Source organism: Oncorhynchus kisutch, linkage group LG17 (genome assembly GCF_002021735.2).
Source record: "Oncorhynchus kisutch isolate 150728-3 linkage group LG17, Okis_V2, whole genome shotgun sequence".
Classification (NCBI taxonomy): domain Eukaryota; kingdom Metazoa; phylum Chordata; class Actinopteri; order Salmoniformes; family Salmonidae; genus Oncorhynchus; species Oncorhynchus kisutch.
In genome coordinates, this window is record NC_034190.2 from 45,342,772 (window position 1) to 45,362,279 (window position 19,508).

Genomic DNA, 19,508 nt, shown 5'->3' on the forward strand with positions numbered 1-19,508 from the left:
ATTTACACAGAACAAGGTTGTCATGTTCTCAAAATAGAAGATATTGTTTTAGACACGTTCCATGGGAACCTTGCAAGAACCTTCCTGTATGTCAGTCATCAGGAAGTTAGATCCCTTGACTTTTTCCCCAAAAAATTATGTTACAGCTTTATTCTAATTATTATTATTTTTTAAACTAATCAATCTACAAAAATGACAACGCAAAAACAGTTTAGACATTTTTCAAATGTATTAAACATAAAAAACAGATGCCTCAATTACATAAGTATTCATACCCTTTGCTATGAGTTAAGTTGAGCTCAGGTGCATTCTGTTTCCATTAATCATCCTTGAGATGTTTCTACAACTTGATTGGAGTCCACCTGTGGTAAATTCAATTGATTGGACATGATTTGGAAAGGCACACACCTGTCTATATAATGTCCCACAGTTGACAGTGCATGTCAGAGCAAAAACCAAGCCATGAGGTCAAAGAAATTGTCAGTAGAGCTTTGACAGGATTGTGCCGAGGCACAGATCTGGGGATGGGTACCAACATTTTTTTTTGAATGCACTGTAAATTAGCAAGAACCTCCTGAGAACCTATTTAGCATGTTTTGTCATTAGAGTTAGGAGAACATCCCTAAATATCAAACAGAACTTACAGAGAACATGGTTACCATGTTCTCAGAATATCCAATATTAATGTTCTAGACACGTTTCAAGAACATTCCTGTGTCCAGTTTTCTGAGGGTTAGAAGAATATTCCATCAACGTGGACACTGTAACGGTTTTCTTTAGGTGAAGTAGAGGCGGACCAAAATGCAGCATGGTTATATTGATTCATGCGGGAGACTCCGGCAGCAGCGCCGGACAGGCGGGAGACTCCGGCAGCAGCGCCGGACAAGCGGGAGACTCCGGCAGCAGCGCCGGGACAGGCGGGAGACTCCGGCAGCAGCGCCGGGACAGGCGGGAGACTCCGGCAGCAGCGCCGGGACAGGCGGGAGACTCCGGCAGCAGCGCCGGGACAGGCGGGAGACTCCGGCAGCAGCGCCGGGACAGGCGGGAGACTCCGGCAGCAGCGTCGGGACAGGCGGGAGACTCCGGCAGCAGCGCCGGACAGGCGGGAGACTCCGGCAGCGCTGGAGAGGAGGAAGGCTCCGGCAGCGCTGGATAGGCGGGAGCCCCTGTAAGGATGAGCCGGAGAGACAGCCTGGTGCGGGGTGCTGCCACCGGAGGGCTGGTGCGTGGAGGTGGTGACGGATAGACCGGACCGTGCAGGCGCACTGGAGCTCTTGAGCACCGAGCCTGCCCAACCTTACCCTGTTGAATGGTCCCGGTCGCCCTGCCAGTGCGGCCAGGTGGAATAGCCCGCACTGGGCTATGCAGGCGAACCGGGGACACCGTGCGCAAGGCTGGTGCCATGTTAGCCGGTCCAAGGAGACCAGCTGCGTAGAGCCGGCTTCATGGCACTTGGCTCAATGCTCACTCTAGCCCGGCCGATACGCGGAGCTGGAATGTACCGCACCGGGCTATGCACCCGCACTGGGGACACCGTGCTCTTCACAGCATAACACGGTGCCTGTCCGGTCTCTCTAGCCCCCCGGTAAGCACAGGAAGGTGGCGCAGGTCTCCTACCTGGCTTCGCCACACTTCCTGTGTGCCCCCCCAAGACATTTTTGGGGCTGACTCTCGGGCTTCCTTACCAGCCGTGTTCCCTCATATCGCCGGCTCCTCTCTCCGGCTGCCTCTCCTCTCCTAACTGCCTCCACCTGTTCCCATGGAAGGCGATCCTTTCCCGCCAGGATCTCCTCCCATGTGTAGCAACCCTTGCCGTCCAATACATCGTCCCAAGTCCATTCCTCTTTGCGCCGCTGTTGCTGTTGCCCGTTACCACACCGCTTGGTCCTGTTGTGGTGGGTGATTCTGTAACGGTTTTCTTTAGGTGAAGTAGAGGCGGACCAAAATGCAGCATGGTTATATTGATTCATGTTTAATAAAAAAAGATAAACCCGAACACTACAAAAACAATAAACGTGGAAAACCAAAAACAGCCCTATCTGTTGCAAAACACAGAGACAGGAACAATCACCCACAAACACACAGTGAAACCCAGGCTACCTAAATATGGTTCCCAATCAGAGACAATGACTAACACCTGCCTCTGATTGAGAACCATATCAGGCCAGACATAGAAATAGACAAACAAGACATCCAACATAGAATCCCCACTCAGATCACACCCTGACCAACCAAAACATACAAAGCAAACTATGGTCAGGGTGTGACAGACACTCAAATACTGTATCTGGGGAACATTATGGGTAACATTACAAAAATGTTCTATCTCCCTAGAATTGTTAGCTGTGCTTCCACTGATTCTCATGAAGTGATTATATCATGTTTTATCACTGTTTGTCAATGTCATTAGCTAAGTCATTGTCTGCTGTCTAAATGAGCTGTCTGAAAGTGTTCATACCCCTTGACTTATTCCACATTTTGTGTTACAGCCTGAATTGAAAATGGATTCAATTGTGGGGGTTTTCTCACCCATCCACACACAATACCCCATAATGACAAAGTTAAAACATGTTTTTAGAAATGTTTGCAAATGTATTGAATATTAAATACAGAAATATCTCATTTACATAAGTATTCAACCCCCCTGAGTCAATACATGTTAGAATCTCATTTGGTAGTGATTACAGCTGTGAGTCTTTTTGGGTAAGTCTCTAAGAGCTTTTCACACCTGGATTGTACAATATTGCACATTATTCTATAAAAAAATATTCAAGCTATGTCAAGTTGCTTGTTGATCATTGCTAGAGACAGCCATTTTTAAGTTTTGCATAGATTTTCAAGCCTTTTTAAGTCACAACTGTAACTAGGCCAATCAGGAACATTCAATGTAATGTTAGTAAGTAACTCCAGCGTATATTCGGCCTCATGTTTTAGGTTATTGTCCTGCTGAAAGGTGAATCTATCTCCCAGTGTCTGTTGAAAAGCAGACTGAACCAGGATTTCCTCAAGGATTTTGCCTGTGCTTAGCTCTATTCCATTTATTTTTATCCAAATGTTTATTTATTTCAGATGACAAGTAAACCCATAACATGATGCAGCCACCACCATGCTTGTAAATATGAAGAGTGGTAGTCAGTGATGTGTTGTGTTGGATTTCCCCCAAAAATAATGCTTTGTTGTAATGAATAGATTCGGGAGACAGGCTCAGGAATGCGTAATAGTTTCGAAAAATTAAGCCCAAATTACGGCGTGCCATGTAGAGGCATGGGGACGAAGACCAAACAAACACGTAACAAAACACAGGGTAGAAACCCAAAATGAAAGAGCGAGGAGTACCTCGAATAAATAACACACGCGCACAATGATTAACACACGGGACGAGACCCGTAATCATCTGTGCAATCCACAAGGACACGAAAGCCAAAACACACAGTGCAGGTACTCACACGCACCAAAAGACGTAGTAACAATAATGGACTGCCCAATGGAAACCAAAGGGCACACTTATACAAGTACTAATCAGTGGGAATAGGGGACAGATGTGCGTAATGAAAGTTCCTGGAAGGATCCATGACATTTATATTCGGGACATGAAGGAAATTTCTTTGCCACATTTTGTCTCAGTTTTAGTTTAGTGCCTTATTGCAAACAGGATGCATGTTTTAGAATGTTTTATTCTGTACAGGCTTCCTTCTTTTCATTCTGTCATTTATGTTAGTATTGTGGAGTAACTACAATGTTGTTGATCCATCCTCAGTTTTCTATCACAGCCATTAAACTCTTTAAGTGTTGTAAAGTCAACATTGGCCTCTTGGTGAAATCCCCGAGCTGTTTCCTTCCTCTACGGCAACTGAGTTAGGAAGGATGTCTCTTTTGATACACCATCCAAAGTGTAATAAATAACTTCACCAAAGGGATATTTAATGCCTGTTTTTTGTTTTTAGTTCTCATCTACCAATAGTCGCCATTCTCTGCGAGGCATTGGTAAACCTCCCTTGTGTTTGTGGTTGAATCTGTGTTTGAAATTCATTGCTTGACTGAGTGACCTTACAGACCTTGTATGTGTGGGGTACAGAGATGTGGTTGTTATTCCAAAATCATGTTAAACAACTTTTGCACAGAGAGTGCAACTTATTATGTGACTTGTTAAGCACATTTTTACTCCTGAACATATTTAGTTCTGCTGTAATAAAAGGGTTGAATAATTGACTTAAGACACGCTTTTCATTTTTATGTAAAAATGTCTAAAACATAATTCTACTTTAAAATGATGGAGTATTGTGTGTAGACAATCTCAATTGAATACATTTAAAATTCAGGCTGTACCAACAAAATGTGGAAAAAAGTCAAGGGGTTTGAATACATTCTGAAGCCCTAAATAAGAATATATTGCCACCCACTTCTTTCCTGTTGGAATAGTGGTATTTTCTCTCTGCTGTAGGCTTTCGTGATTAGGTGTATTGGTCTATGTAGTGATCCACATTTTGTTTGACTTTAATCCATGACAGTATTGATAATGTTGAGCAGACATTCAGACACACGCTCTCATTATCCAGAAGTCAGACAGACATCCAATACATGTCTAACCAGACTGCAATGTGATAAACTACAGCAGTCGTAACCAGTTAAAGGAGTACTCCGTAGCTTCTTTCCACTGCAACTAAACGTCATTCAATTTAGGCCTATCAGGACGCTGGCGCACACTTGTCACCAGCGTTAGGCGCATAATGACACTCACCTGGACTCCATCACCTCCTTGATTACCTGCCCTATATATGTCACTCCCATTGCTTTCTTCCCCAGTCGTCATTGTTTCTGTTCCATGTCGGTGCGCTGTTTGGGGTTCTTGTTTTGTTAATTTATTAATTAAACGTATTCAGTCCCTGAACTTGCTTCCTGACTCTCAGCGTACATCGTTACACACCAGTCCTCCAAAACAGAGACAAACAAGTGACAGGGCCACACTGTTGGCCAGAAATAGAAGCTATAAAGTGCACCGAACAAGATCTTGATGATTTCTAGCTAAACCTCCACACCTTATGTAAGAGAGCACAGCTTGTCAACCCCCCCCCCCCCCATTTAACCCAGAGAACAGACTATTATTCTGTGGAAGAACACGGCTAGAGACAAGCACAACTTCAGTGCTTTCAAATTCCACATTGATAAATCCACATATCTTATTCCACATTACACTGTGTTACAGTGTGATTTCAGAATTGGTTAAATCAAAAATTCTCTCCCATCTGCACACAATAGCCCATAATAAGAAATTGGAAACATGTTTTTAGACATTTTTGCACCTACAGCTTTGAGTCATCTTGTGTACTGTATGTCTGTATCAGCTTTGAACATCTAGATCTTCTCAAATTCTTCCTTGCAGATTTTCTCATGCTCTGTTAACTTAGATGTGGAAGACTTGGTTTCATTTCTGGGCTTTTGCTGGGCCAGTCAATAACTTTCACATTCTTGTTCTGAAGCCATTTCAGCGTTGCTTTGGCTGTATGCTTGGGGTCATTGTCCTGTTGGAACTTAAATCTTCGCCCCAGTCTGAGGTTGCACTCTGAAACAGGTTCTCATCAATTATTTATCTGTATTTGGCTCCATTCATTGTTCCCTCTATCCTTACCAGTCTCCCAGTCCCTGCCACCGAAAAGCATCCCCATAGAATGATGCTGCCACCACCATGCTTCACAGTAGGGATGGTGTTAGACAGGTGATGAGCTGTGCCTGGTTCACCAGACATAGCACTTTGCATAATTTTTTTTTTTGTCTCATCAGACTACAGAATGTTTTGCCTTATGCGCTCAGTCTATCACGTGCCTTCTTGCAAACCAGGCGTGATTTCATGTGTCTTTTTCTCAGAAGTAGCTTCTGTCTGGCCACTCTCCCATAAAGCCCAGATTGGTGAAGTGCCATCTCAGCCAAGGAACTCTGTAGTTCTGTCAGTTGGGTACTTGGTCACCTCCCTGACCAAGGTCATTCTTGCCCGGTTCTCAGTTTGGTCAGACGGCCAGCTCTAGGCAGAGTCTGGGTAGTTCCATATTTTTTGCTCAACATTCTAGAAATTGTTCTATACCCTTCCCCAGATGTATGCTTCATCACAATTCTATCTGGGAGATCTACGGACAATTCCTTGGACTACATGGTATAGTTTCTGCTCTGACATGCACGGTCAACTGTGGGACCTTACTGTATATAGACAGGTGTGTTTCTTTCTAAATCATGTCCTCACAATGAAATTGGCCACAGGCGGACTCCAATCGAGTTGTATCGTCCAAGGAAAGTGGATGGAACTGAGCTCAATTTGAAGTGTCATAGCAAAAGGGCATGAATACTTTTTTAAATTAATGATCAATAAATTGGCAAAATGTCTAAAACATGTTTTCAATTCATTTTGTGTGTAGATGTGTGAGAAAAACAGCTAAATGTGGATCAAGTCAATGGGTATGAACACTTTCTGAAGGCACTGTAACACCAAAGCATGTCTGACCTGTAAGGCCTCCGCTGCTGTAGTGGTCTCTGCTTTTAAAAATATGGTAATTGCAGTGTGTAAAGACTTACAAGCTGCACAGGGACCAATTAATTAGGCACCCAGCAGAAGAAAAACTGTGTGTTTGTTGTTGTTTCTAGCCTGCGGAAGGCCAACACTCGCTAACCCTGTAAGACGATGAAAGCGGAGTGGTAGTTTGATTCATTCTGTGATCATTTGAAGCATGTGGAAAAGCAGAGGATTGAATTCAGGCTGTAACAACAAAATGTGGAATAAGTCAAAGGGTATGAAGAAGTTCTGAAGGCACTGTATATGCAAGCGTTTAGTAACACAACAGGATTATTCTAATCTAGAATACTTGGTGTCTCATCTAACCCACCTGTGGAGTATAATAACAATATGTAATGTAGTTATAACACTCTTTCTGTATAACAATTCTATGATTTAGATATTTAAATATATGCATTGAGAAAAATACTCAAGAACTCACTTATAGGGGACAAATGTACCCTTTATGTTACTGTAGGCCCAGACTAATCTCCCCCACATGTTACGTGCACTTGTTGGGAGTTGCCGTTTTGGACAGTCATACATTTTGACAGATGCGCTCTGTCCCTGGTGGAGTTCCCTTGTGCTATGCTTACAGGCACTAGACCACGTGTGTCTGCAGATTTTCCCTCCTCCCTTGTACTTGATTGAGGAACCCCGCACCCGGTTTTCTAGGTCTAAATTGAAAGGAAACTAAATCCAGCAGACACCAGGCCCTCCACTAGGCCCTCCATGGAATGAGTTTGACACCCCTGCACTGGACTATAATTAAGGCAAGCGCTGCCTTTTGACCTCTCAATAAGACCCAGGAGGAGGCAGGGTTGTTAAAAGTGGGGATTCATAACAATTAGAGAGCAGGTTCTACGGTATGTGCTGACGAAGAGGACATCATGAATATACCCTCTGTAATGATGCTAGTCTTACTCAACGTCCACTGTTTACTTCCCCTGTCCTTGTTATTAATTATCTTAAAACATCTTGGTGACAGGGGGCAGTATTGAGTAGCTTGGATGAATAAGTTGCCCAGAGTAAACTGCCTGCTACTATAGATGCTAATATATACATGTTATTAGTGTTATTAGTATGTCTGTGAGTATAACACAACTCATATGGCAGGCGAAAACCTGAGAAAAATCCAACCAGGAAGTGGGAAATCTGAGGTTTGTAGTTTTTCAACTCTTTGCCATTCCAATATACAGTGTAAATGGGGTCATATTGCACTTCCTAGGGTTTCCCTAGATGTCAACAATCTTTAGAACTTTGTTTGAGGCTTCTACTGTGCAGTGGGGGGCGAATGAGAGGGGATTGAGCCAGGTGTCTGGCAGAGTGCCACAGGCTCGTGACGCGCGGTCACGAGAGAGTTAGCTCTCGTTCCATTGCTTTTCTACAGACATAGGAATTCTCCGGTTGGAACATTATTGAATAAGTATGATAAAAAGATCCTAAAGATTGATTCTTTACTTAGTTTGACAAGTTTCTACTGGCTGTAACATAACTTTTTGAACTGTTGGTCCGACGTTCGGCTGGACCTGAACGAGCGTTTGGATTTGTTTACCAAACGCCCTAAAAAAAGAAGCTATTTGGACATAAATGATGAACTTTAGCGAACAAATCAAACATTTATTGTGGAACTGGGATTCCTGGGAGTGCATTCTGATTAAGATCATCAAAGGAAAGTGAATATTTATAATGCTATTTCTGACTAATGTTGACTACACAATATGGAGGATATCTTTTTGGCTGTTTGTTGTCTGATCGCTGTACTCGGATTATAGCATGGTTTGATTTTTCTGTAAAGTTTTTTTAAAATCTGGCACAGCGGTTGCATTAAGGAGAAGTATATCTCTAATTCCATGTATAACACTTGTCTTTTTATCAACATTTATGATGAGTATTTCTGTAAATTGATGTGGCTCTCTGCAAAATCACTGCATGTTTTAGAACTACTGAACATAACGCGCCAATGTAAAATTAGATTTTTGAATATAAATATGCACTTTATCGAACAAAAGATACATGTATTGTGTAACATGAAGTCCTATGAGTGTCATCTGATGAAGATCATCACAGGTTAGTGATTCATTTTTATCTCTATTTGTGCTTTTTGTGACTTTTTGTGTGGCTGTGTTTTTCTGTGAGTTGATGGTGACCTAACATAATCGTTTGTGGTGCTTTCGCTATAAAGCCTTTTTGAAATCAGACACTGTGGCTGAATTAACGAGAATTGTATCTTTAAAATGGTGTAAAATACTTGTATGCTTGAGGAATTTTAATTATGAGATTTTTGTTGTTTTGAATTTGGCGCCCTGCACTTTCACTGGCTGTTGGCGTGGTGGGACTCTACCGTCCCACATATCCAGAGAGGTTAAGTCATGAGGAGGTCCTAAGTCGTGTCCTCTTGCAGATCTGATAAGTGTTCATCTAGATCAGTGGTTACCAACCGGGCGATCTTCAAGGCATTCCTAGTTGATCACCATTTCTATAGAAAAGCCAACGATAAAGGCTTCAATCAATCAATCAAATGTATTCATAAAGTCCTTCTTACATCAGCTGATGTCACAAAGTGCTGTGCAGAAACCCAGCCTAAAACCCCAAACAGCAAGCAATGCAGGTGTAAAAGCACAGTGGCTAGGAAAAATCCCTAGAAAGGCAAGAACCTAGGAAGAAACCTAGAGAGGAACCAGGCTATGAGGGGTGGGCAGTCCTCTTCTGGCTGTGCCAGGTGGCGATTATAACAGAACATGGCCAAGATGTTCAAATGTTCATAGATGACCAGCAGGGTCAAATAATAATAATCACAGTGGTTAAAGAGGGTGCAACAGGTCAGCACCTCAGGAGTAAATGACAGTTGGCTTTTCATCGTCGATCATTCAGAGTATCTCTACCGCTCCTGCTGTCTCTAGAGAGTTGAAAACAGCAGGTCTGGGACAGGTAGCACGTCCGGTGAACAGGTCAAATCAAATCAAATCAAATGTTATTTGTCACATACACATGGTTAGCAGATGTTAATGCGAGTGTAGCGAAATGCTTGTGCTTCTAGTTCCGACAATGCAGTAATAACCAACAAGTAATCTAACTAACAATTCCAAAACTACTGTCTTATACACAGTGTAAGGGGATAAAGAATATGTACATAAGGATATATGAATGAGTGATGGTACAGAGCAGCATAGGCAAGATACAGTAGATGATATCGAGTACAGTATATACATATGAGATGAGTATGTAAACAAAGTGGCATAGTTAAAGTGGCTAGTGATACATGTATTACATAAGGATGCAGTCGATGATATAGACTACAGTATAGACGTATGCATATGAGATGAATAATGTAGGGTAAGTAACATTATATAAGGTAGCATTGTTTAAAGTGGCTAGTGATATATTTACATCATTTCCCATCAATTCCCATTATTAAAGTGGCTGGAGTTGAGTCAGTGTCATTGTCAGTGTGTTGGCAGCAGCCACTCAATGTTAGCTGTGGCTGTTTAACAGTCTGATGGCCTTGAGATAGAAGCTGTTTTTCAGTCTCTCGGTCCCAGCTTTGATGCACCTGTACTGACCTCGCCTTCTGGATGATAGCGGGGTGAACAGGCAGTGGCTCGGGTGGTTGATGTCCTTGATGATCTTTATGGCCTTCCTGTAACATCGGGTGGTGTAGGTGTCCTGGAGGGCAGGTAGTTTGCCCCCGGTGATGCGTTGTGCAGACCTCACTACCCTCTGGAGAGCCTTACGGTTGAGGGCGGAGCAGTTGCCGTACCAGGCGGTGATACAGCCCGCCAGGATGCTCTCGATTGTGCATCTGTAGAAGTTTGTGAGTGCTTTTGGTGACAAGCCGAATTTCTTCAGCCTCCTGAGGTTGAAGAGGCGCTGCTGCGCCTTCTTCACGATGCTGTCTGTGTGAGTGGACCAATTCAGTTTGTCTGTGATGTGTATGCCGAGGAACTTAAAACTTGCTACCCTCTCCACTACTGTTCCATCGATGTGGATAGGGGGGTGTTCCCTCTGCTGTTTCCTGAAGTCCACAATCATCTCCTTAGTTTTGTTGACGTTGAGTGTGAGGTTATTTTCCTGACACCACACTCCGAGGGCCCTCACCTCCTCCCTGTAGGCCGTCTCGTCGTTGTTGGTAATCAAGCCTACCACTGTTGTGTCGTCCGCAAACTTGATGATTGAGTTGGAGGCGTGCGTGGCCACGCAGTCGTGGGTGAACAGGGAGTACAGGAGAGGGCTCAGAACGCACCCTTGTGGGGCCCCAGTGTTGAGGATCAGCGGGAAGGAGATGTTGTTGCCTACCCTCACCACCTGGGGCGGCCCGTCAGGAAGTCCAGTACCCAGTTGCACAGGGCGGGGTCGAGACCCAGGGTCTCGAGCTTGATGACGAGCTTGGAGGGTACTATGGTGTTGAATGCCGAGCTGTAGTCGATGAACAGCATTCTCACATAGGTATTCCTCTTGTCCAGATGGGTTAGGGCAGTGTGCAGTGTGGTTGAGATTGCATCGTCTGTGGACCTATTTGGGCGGTAAGCAAATTGGAGTGGGTCTAGGGTGTCAGGTAGGGTGGAGGTGATATGGTCCTTGACTAGTCTCTCAAAGCACTTCATGATGACGGAATCACCTTCAAATAATATTTTTGCAGGAATCTCCTTGCGAATGATTTTGCCGAAGATTGTAGTCGTTTAGCTCAGTTACCTTAGCTTTCTTGGGAACAGGAACAATGGTGGCCCTCTTGAAGCATGTGGGAACAGCAGACTGGTATAGGGATTGATTGAATATGTCCGTAAACACACCGGCCAGCTGGTCTGCGCATGCTCTGAGGGCGTGGCTGGGGATGCCGTCTGGGCCTGCAGCCTTGCGAGGGTTAACACGTTTAAATGTCTTACTCACCTCGGCTGCAGTGAAGGAGAGACCGCATGTTTTCGTTGCAGGCCGTGTCAGTGGCACTGTATTGTCCTCAAAGCGGGCAAAAAAGTTATTTAGTCTGCCTGGGAGCAAGACATCCTGGTCCGTGACTGGGCTGGATTTCTTCCTGTAGTCCGTGATTGACTGTAGACCCTGCCACATGCCTCTTGTGTCTGAGCCGTTGAATTGAGATTCTACTTTGTCTCTGTACTGACGCTTAGCTTGTTTGATAGCCTTGCGGAGGGAATAGCTGCACTGTTTGTATTCGGTCATGTTACCAGACACCTTGCCCTGATTAAAAGCAGTGGTTCGCGCTTTCAGTTCCACACGAATGCTGCCATCACGAATGGGTTCCATAGCCGCAGGCAGAACAGCTGAAACTGGAGCAGACAGTAAGTAGTCATCGACGATAAAGGCTTTACGCTCCTTTTTTTGTTGTGTTGCGCTGTTTGTGGTAGGTACACTTGATGCAGCAGCCCTGCTCACAGGGTAGTCAAAGTGTTCCCATTTGAACCATTTCATTTGACTGAAAAAACGAACTCCGTCGAAATTGAGTGCGCTTACTGCACTGCCCAATCGGATAGCTCAAATCACCGTCCCTACAGTTTCCACTACCCCGGCCGCAGCTAAATTTGATACTAGCCTATGTGAGATTCATAACTTTTATGAATCTGTATTATTTGACGGACTGTCAAAAAATACAGAAAATAGCTGCTGTTTTTATGAGTGAGTTCATGTCTATGTCTTTATTCAGCACTGTTAACACTGTTTTTATTCAACACTAATCGCCCTACAAAACATACTTCCACTGGCGCTGCAATGAATGAGTAACCAGGTGTATCGATAGCACTGTGTTTTTATTATTATTAGCAGCTCATGAGACTAATGCTGTGTTCAAAACAACTGGGAACTCGGAAATCTCCGACTTCATTGTGTTCAGGACAACTGGGAACACAACATTGTTTTGATTTGACTGGAAAAAATAGTTTTGAACTCAGAATTCCAAGTCGGAAACTTTGGTATATTTTTAGAGCTCAGACTTTCCAAACAGAAGATCACTGGCGTCATGATTTGAACTAGTTTTTTCTGAGTTCCCAGTTGTCTTGAAAGCACCATTACCATCATATGCAGGTACCATCAGTCCAGTAAAATAAAAAAGCTAATAATTAAAATTTATGCTCAGCTATGCCTCTCAAGTGCCACACCAACTGATCTATTTTGTTATCAAAGCTCTAGTTTTGAAATATATATTAATTTTTATAATAATAATAATAATTTCAAAAGTTTGGTGACCACTGATCTAGCTGAAGTGGGACACAATCAAGCAATATCGGGGCTCTCAAGTTTTGCAGCAGTCTGAGGCACTGCATCTCAGTGCTAGAGGTGTAACTACAGACCCTGGTTCATTCCCAGCCTGTATCACAACCGGCACATTTGGCCCAGATTAGGGGAGGGTTTGGCCGGGGCAGGCCGTCATTGTAAAATATGAATTTGTTCTGAACTAACTTATCATTTTTGGGGGGCTGTAGGCTATCATCTTGTAGTCAGATAATGGTCTAGACACCGTCACACCTCTTCCAAACTTAATGAACACATCGGGCTGCATCCTACAGCCCCAGACTGCTCACAGCTTCAATAATGGGTGTATTATCTGATCGTTTTCAAGAGATTTCTCCCTCCAACGGAGAACCAGAAACAACAAGAGAATGGCACAAGTGGCTGTACTCTCAACAAGTTATGTGAAAGCGAACCCAACAGAGTATGGGAAACACACATCAAAGATAGGTGAGTCAGAAAGAGAGGTGGCAAATTTCCCTAAAGTTCCTGAAGCCTAAGTTGTGGGTGTAACAGGGATGCAGACAGGTGGAACCCAACCAAGAGAGAGAGAGAGAGAGATGGAAAATGAACACAGTAGTCTACATGAAGCAGTCAGAGGTAAGAAATACTAAAAAGACACATTACCATACAGCTGCCAAGGACAGAAGGCTAACTGTGTGGTTTCTACTAGCTGCAGAGAGATAGACAGGCCGGAAGAAGACCGATTCAAAGGTAGTGAAAGTCAACAAACATACAGAAGAGCCGGCTATGGATAGAGTGTTGATGTGACACCCACCTCTCCCCTGGCACTGACACTGCCCTGACAGGGGTCCCTGTGGCTGGGTGTGAGTGATGGGTACATGCCCTGGTCATGGCGGTGACTGGGAGTAGGGGACTGGTGATTGGGCAGTCTCTGGACACCGAGGTCAGGGGGGGGTCTGGAAAGCTGGTTGTTCGCTGTAGCCTTTGTAGTTTTCTAATACACTACAGACTTCGAGTCAAACCCAAGACACCCAGTGTTAACTAAATATGGACTGTTGGGCTGATAGAGGGTAATGGAGCAAGTAGGCTAGTGGTTAAGAGTGTTTGGCCAGTAAACTAAAGGTCACCGGTTTGAATCCCCAAGCCGACTAGGTGTAAAATCTGTCGATGTGCCCCTGAGCAAGACACTTAATTGCTCCTGTAAGTTGCTCTTCTAAATGACTAAAATGCCATGACCATTAATTGTTAAGAACCAAAGGTTGTGAGAAAGATGTTATTGCTATCTCTTTATTGTTATTATAATCAAATAAATTGTTATTGGTCACATACACATATTTAGCAGATATTTATGCGAGTGTAGCGAAATACTTGTGCTTCTGGTTCCGACAGTGCAGTAATATCTAACATGTAATCTAACAGTTCCCCAACAAATACCTAATACATACAAAGCTAAAAGGGGTGAATGAGAATATGGAACATATAAATATACACTACCGTTCAAAAGTTTGGGGTCACTTAGAAATTCAATCAATTTGACCCGTAAAACACCAGTCTCAACATCAACAGTGAGAGGCAACTCTGGGATGCTGGCCTTCTAGGCAGAGTTGCAATGAAAAAGCCACATCTGGCCATTAAAAAGAAAATATCAAGATGGGCTAAAGAACACAGACACTGGACAGAGGAACTCTGCCTAGAAGGCCAGCATCCCGAGTCGCCTCTTCACTGTTGACATTGAGACTGGTGTTTTGCGGGTACTATTTAATGAAGCTGCCAGTTGAGGACTTGTGAGGCGTCTGTTTCTCAAACTAGACACTCTAATGTGTCTAGCTCAGTTGTGCATCGGGGCCTCCCACTCCTCTTTCTATTCTGGTTAGAGCCTCCCACTCCTTCTATTCTATTCTGGTTAGAGCCAGTTCTGTTCTGTGAAGGGAGTAGTACACAGCGTTGTACGAGATCTCCAGTTTTTTGGCAATTTCTTGCATGAAATAGCCTTCCTTTCTCAGAACAGGAATAGCCTAATGAGTTTCAGAAAAAAGTTATTTGTTTCTGGCCATTTTGAGCCTGTAATCAAACCCACAAATGCTGGTGCTCCAGATACTCAACTAGCTTCTTTAATCAGCAACAACAGTTTTCAGCTGTGCTAACATAATTACAATAGGGTTTTCTAATGATCAATTAGCCTTTTAAAATGATAAACTTGAATTAGCTAACACAACGTGCCATTGGAACACATGAGTGATGGTTGCTGATAATGGGCCTTTGTACGCCTATGTGGATATTCATAAAAAATCAGGCATTTCCAGCTACAATAGTCATTAACAACATGAACCATGTTTACACTGTATTTCTGATCAATTTGATGTTATTTTAATGGACAAAAGATGTGTTTTTCTTTCAAAAACAAGGACATTTCTAAGTGACCCCAAACTTTTGAATGGTAGTGTATGGATGAGCGATGGCCATGCGGCATAGGCAAGGTGCACTAGATAGTATAAAATACAGTATATACATATGATATGAGTAATGTAAGATATGTAAACATGATTAAAGTGGCTTTATTTAAAGTGTTGTTGTTTAAAGTGACTAGTGATCCATTTGTTAAAGTGGCCAGTGATTGGGTCTCCATGTAGGCAGCAGTCTCTCTGAGTTAGTGCCCCCTGTTTAGCAGTCTGATGGCCTTGAGATTGAAGCTATTCTTCAGTCTCTCGGTCCCAGCTTTGATGCACCTGCACTGACCTCGCCTTCTGGATGGTAGCACCTGCACTGACCTCGCCTTCAGGTGGTTGTTGTCTTTGATTATCTTGTTTGCCTTCCTGTGACATTGGGTGCTATAGGTGTCATGGAGGGCAGGTAGTTTGCCCCCGGTGAGGCGTTGTGCAGACCTCACTACCCTCTGGAGATCCTTGCGGGTGAGACAGTTGCCGTACCAGGCTATGATACAGCCCGACAGGATGCTCTCGATTGTGGATCTGTAGAAGTTAGTCAGGGTTTTTGGTGACAAGCCAAATTTCTTCAGCCTCCTCGATGTGGATAGGGGGGTGCTCCCTCTGCTGTTTCCTGAAGTCCACAATCAACTCCTTTGTTTTGTTGACGTTGAGTGAGAGGTTGTTTTCCTGACACCACACTCTGAGTGCCCTCACCTCTTCCCTGTAGGCTGACTCGTCGTTGTTGGTAATCAAGCCCACTACTGTTGTGTTGTCTGCAAACTTGTTGATTGAGTTGGAGGCGTGCATGGTCACTCAGTCATGGGTGAACAGGCAGTACAGGAGGGGGCTGAGCATGCACCCTTGTGGGGCCACAGTGTTGATGATCAGGGAGGTGGAGATGTTGTTTTCTACCTTCACCACCCGGGGGCGGCCCGTCATAAAGTCCAGAACCCAATTGGATTAAGGCCCAGGGCCTCCAACTTGATGATGAGCTTGGAGGGTGCTATGGTGTTGAATGCTGAGCTGTAGTCAATGAACAGCATTCTTACATAGTTATTCCTCTTGTCCAGATGGGATAGGGCAGTGTGCAGTGTGATGGCGATTGCATCGTCTGTGGACCTGTTTAGGGCGGTATGCAAACTGACGTGGGTCTAGGGTGGCCGGTAAGGTGGAGGTGATATGATCAAATGTGCTAAAGGTTATGTTTTTTATTTACCCCCTCTCCAATTTCGTGGTATCCAATTGTTAGTAGTTACTATCCTGTCTCATCGCTACAACTCCCGTACGGGCTTGGGAGAGACAAAAGTCGAAATCCATGCATCCTCCGAAACACAACCAACCAAGCCGCACTGCTTCTTAATACAGTGCGCATCCATCCTGGAAGCCAGCCGCACCAATGTGTTGGAGGAAACACCGTGCACCTGGTTATCGTGCACTGCGCCCGGCCCGCCACAGGAGTCACTAGTGCGCGTTGAGACAAGGATATCCCTACTGGCCAAACACTCCCTAACCCAGACGATGCTAGGCCAATTGTATGTCACCCCATGGACCTCCCGGTCACGGCCGGCTGCGACAGAGCCTGGGCACGAACCCAGAGTCTATTGTGGCACAGCTAGCAATGCGATGCAGTGCCCTAGACCACTGCGCCACCCGGGAGGCCCTTAAAGGTTATGTTTTAATTACAGGTTTTGCATTTTCCATTGATTGTGGTGGGGATGAACAGATGTAGCCTACTCAAACTACTGCTTGTGTTTCATTATTATGTAATTATGACTCCAACACCATCATTACCTTTGCTGACGACACAACAGCCTGATCACTGACGACAATGAGACCACCTATAGAGAGGAGGTCAGTGACCTGGATGTGTGGTGCCAAGACAACAGAAAGGAGCTGATCATGGACTACAGGAAACGGATGGCCGAGCACACCCCCAACCACATTGACAGGGCCGAGAGCTTGAAGTTCCTCGGTGTCCACATCACCAAGGAATTAACAGAGTCCACACACACCAACGGGTAGGAGGGGAGTGTATTAAAGCAGTACTCTCTCAGGTGTATGTTATGCCTGGTGTAGCCGAAGGGAGTTACAGCACACCCATCCATTAGGAAACCCCATTGGGGCTGGACACAAGGTTGCCCAGACTGTCATGTGGAGATTGACAGAGCTCTAAAAGGACCTCATCGGACTTGTTTGTCAGTCAGGTGCTGGTGTGTCTCTCTCCTGCGAGGTGACGGGTGAGGGATGGGGGGTCTCTCTCAATCTTTCATCACACCCAAGGGTGCACTGGAATCCTAACGCACAGAGCGAGACAAACCAAAATTTGCATTATTTATCTTTAGATTTCATCGCTGATTCATCGCTGAGAATCCCATTATCTCTCAATAACCTGAGAGGCGGCTGTATGTTTCTCCAGATGGAGACCATGATTAGCTATCCTCCACCACATGCTACAGCTCACTGATCATCACTCTCTAAACTATCTCTCTCCTCCTCTCCATCTCTGTCCCCCGCCATCTCTCCCTCCCTCTGTCATAGTCAGGTAATGTCTGACACCATGTGTAATAGAAGATTGAGCAGATCTTTCCCTCTCAACGCCTGAAACAAATGCAGATGTATGCATGCAATATGTACAGGGTAACAGGGTTCTTTTGAGCAGAAATTCTAGGAATGAATGAGAGTTGATTGGGCACAAAGTTAGTCTAGCAGCCACACACAGGTATGCCCAAAGCCATGACATCACTGGATATGGCATAAGTCTCTCCGCATAACCACTGCAAAGCGTCAGAATGTGATTAAGCTGACCCTAGATCTGGGACGAAGGTCAACTTCCAAATGCAGCGTACTGAATCATTTTGGCTTTAGGGAATGGTCAGTCAGCCATAGCCATGACCCTGTGACCATTTGATCTGTCAGTTGTCAGGGAGATGTCCTCCCTTGTTCCCAGACTGTCAGAGAGGTCTGTTAGAGCCTTCACAGTGTCATGGTCAGCTGTCTAACTTGACCTTGGTTGAGTGGCGCAGTGGTCTAAGGCACTGCATCGTGGTGCTAGCTGTGCCACTAGGGATTCTTGGTTCGAGTCTATGCTCTGGCGCAGCTGGCTGCGACCAGGAGACTCATGGGGTGGTGCACAATTGGCCCAGCGGCGTCTGGGTTAGGGGAGGGTTTGTCCGGCAGGGATGTCCTTGTCCCATCGCGCACTAGTGACTCCTGTGGCGTGCCGGGCGCAGTGCACGCTGACATGGTTGCCAGGTGCATGGTGTTTCCTCCGACACATTGGTGCGGCTGGCTTCCAGGTTAAGTGGGCACTGTGGTCAAGAAGCAGTGCGGCTTTGTTGAGTTGTGTTTCTGAGGATGCACTGCTCACAACATACGCCTCTCCCGAGTCCGTACGGGAGTTGCAGTGATGAGACAAGACTGTAACTACCAATTGGATACCATGAAATTGGGGGGTAAAAAAATTTAAATTACTGGACCTTGGTTGACGTCACCTATTGTCACCAATTCTTCTTATGTCTGTGGACTTAAGGATTTTTTAATTTTTACTTTTGTGTCAAAGGGCATTTTTACCAGCTGCTCACATTCCATCCACAATAGTATAATCCTCTGAAGATCTCCCCAATCAATTTTAAAGGTTTGTTTTTCTAATTAAAATGATCCTGATCTTTGTAATCATTCGTGGCTTAAGTGGCCCTTAACCTAACCCTAACCCTAACCTTAACCACTAACCCTAAAACTGACCCTGGCCCTTAACCTAACACTAACCCTAACCCTAACCACTAACCCTAACCACTAACCCTAAAACTGACCCTGGCCCTTAACCTAACCCTAACCACTAACCCTAACCACTAACCCTAACCACTAACACTAACCCTAACCCGAACCCTAACCAGTAACCCTAAAACTGACCCGGCCCTTAACCTAACCCTAACCCTAAAGACAAACTCCTTACCCTAACTGCTCATTCTAAACCTAATTGGAACCATAGCCCAAAACCCCTAAACCTGAAATAATCTCATAATTTTCCTTGTTTACTATCCTTGTGAAGATCTTGTGAAGTATAGTAAAACTAAATAAACACACACACACACACCTACACCTCTCTATCTGCAGCCTTTTTGTTGTTTACTCAATCAGAAGCTGGACCGAGGGGAGTTATGCTCCTTGATTGTGTCTTTGTGGGCCAGAGCGCAAGTGGCTAGTTATGCCTGCCCCAGTGATCGATGGGAGATACAGAGCCCCTGGGGGGCCTGATAAGCGGGACACAGGCCTGAGATCTGAGCTCCCACCAGGGAAAAAGGAGATGTGGTCATGCTTTACGTTACACACTTGTGGAGGAAGAA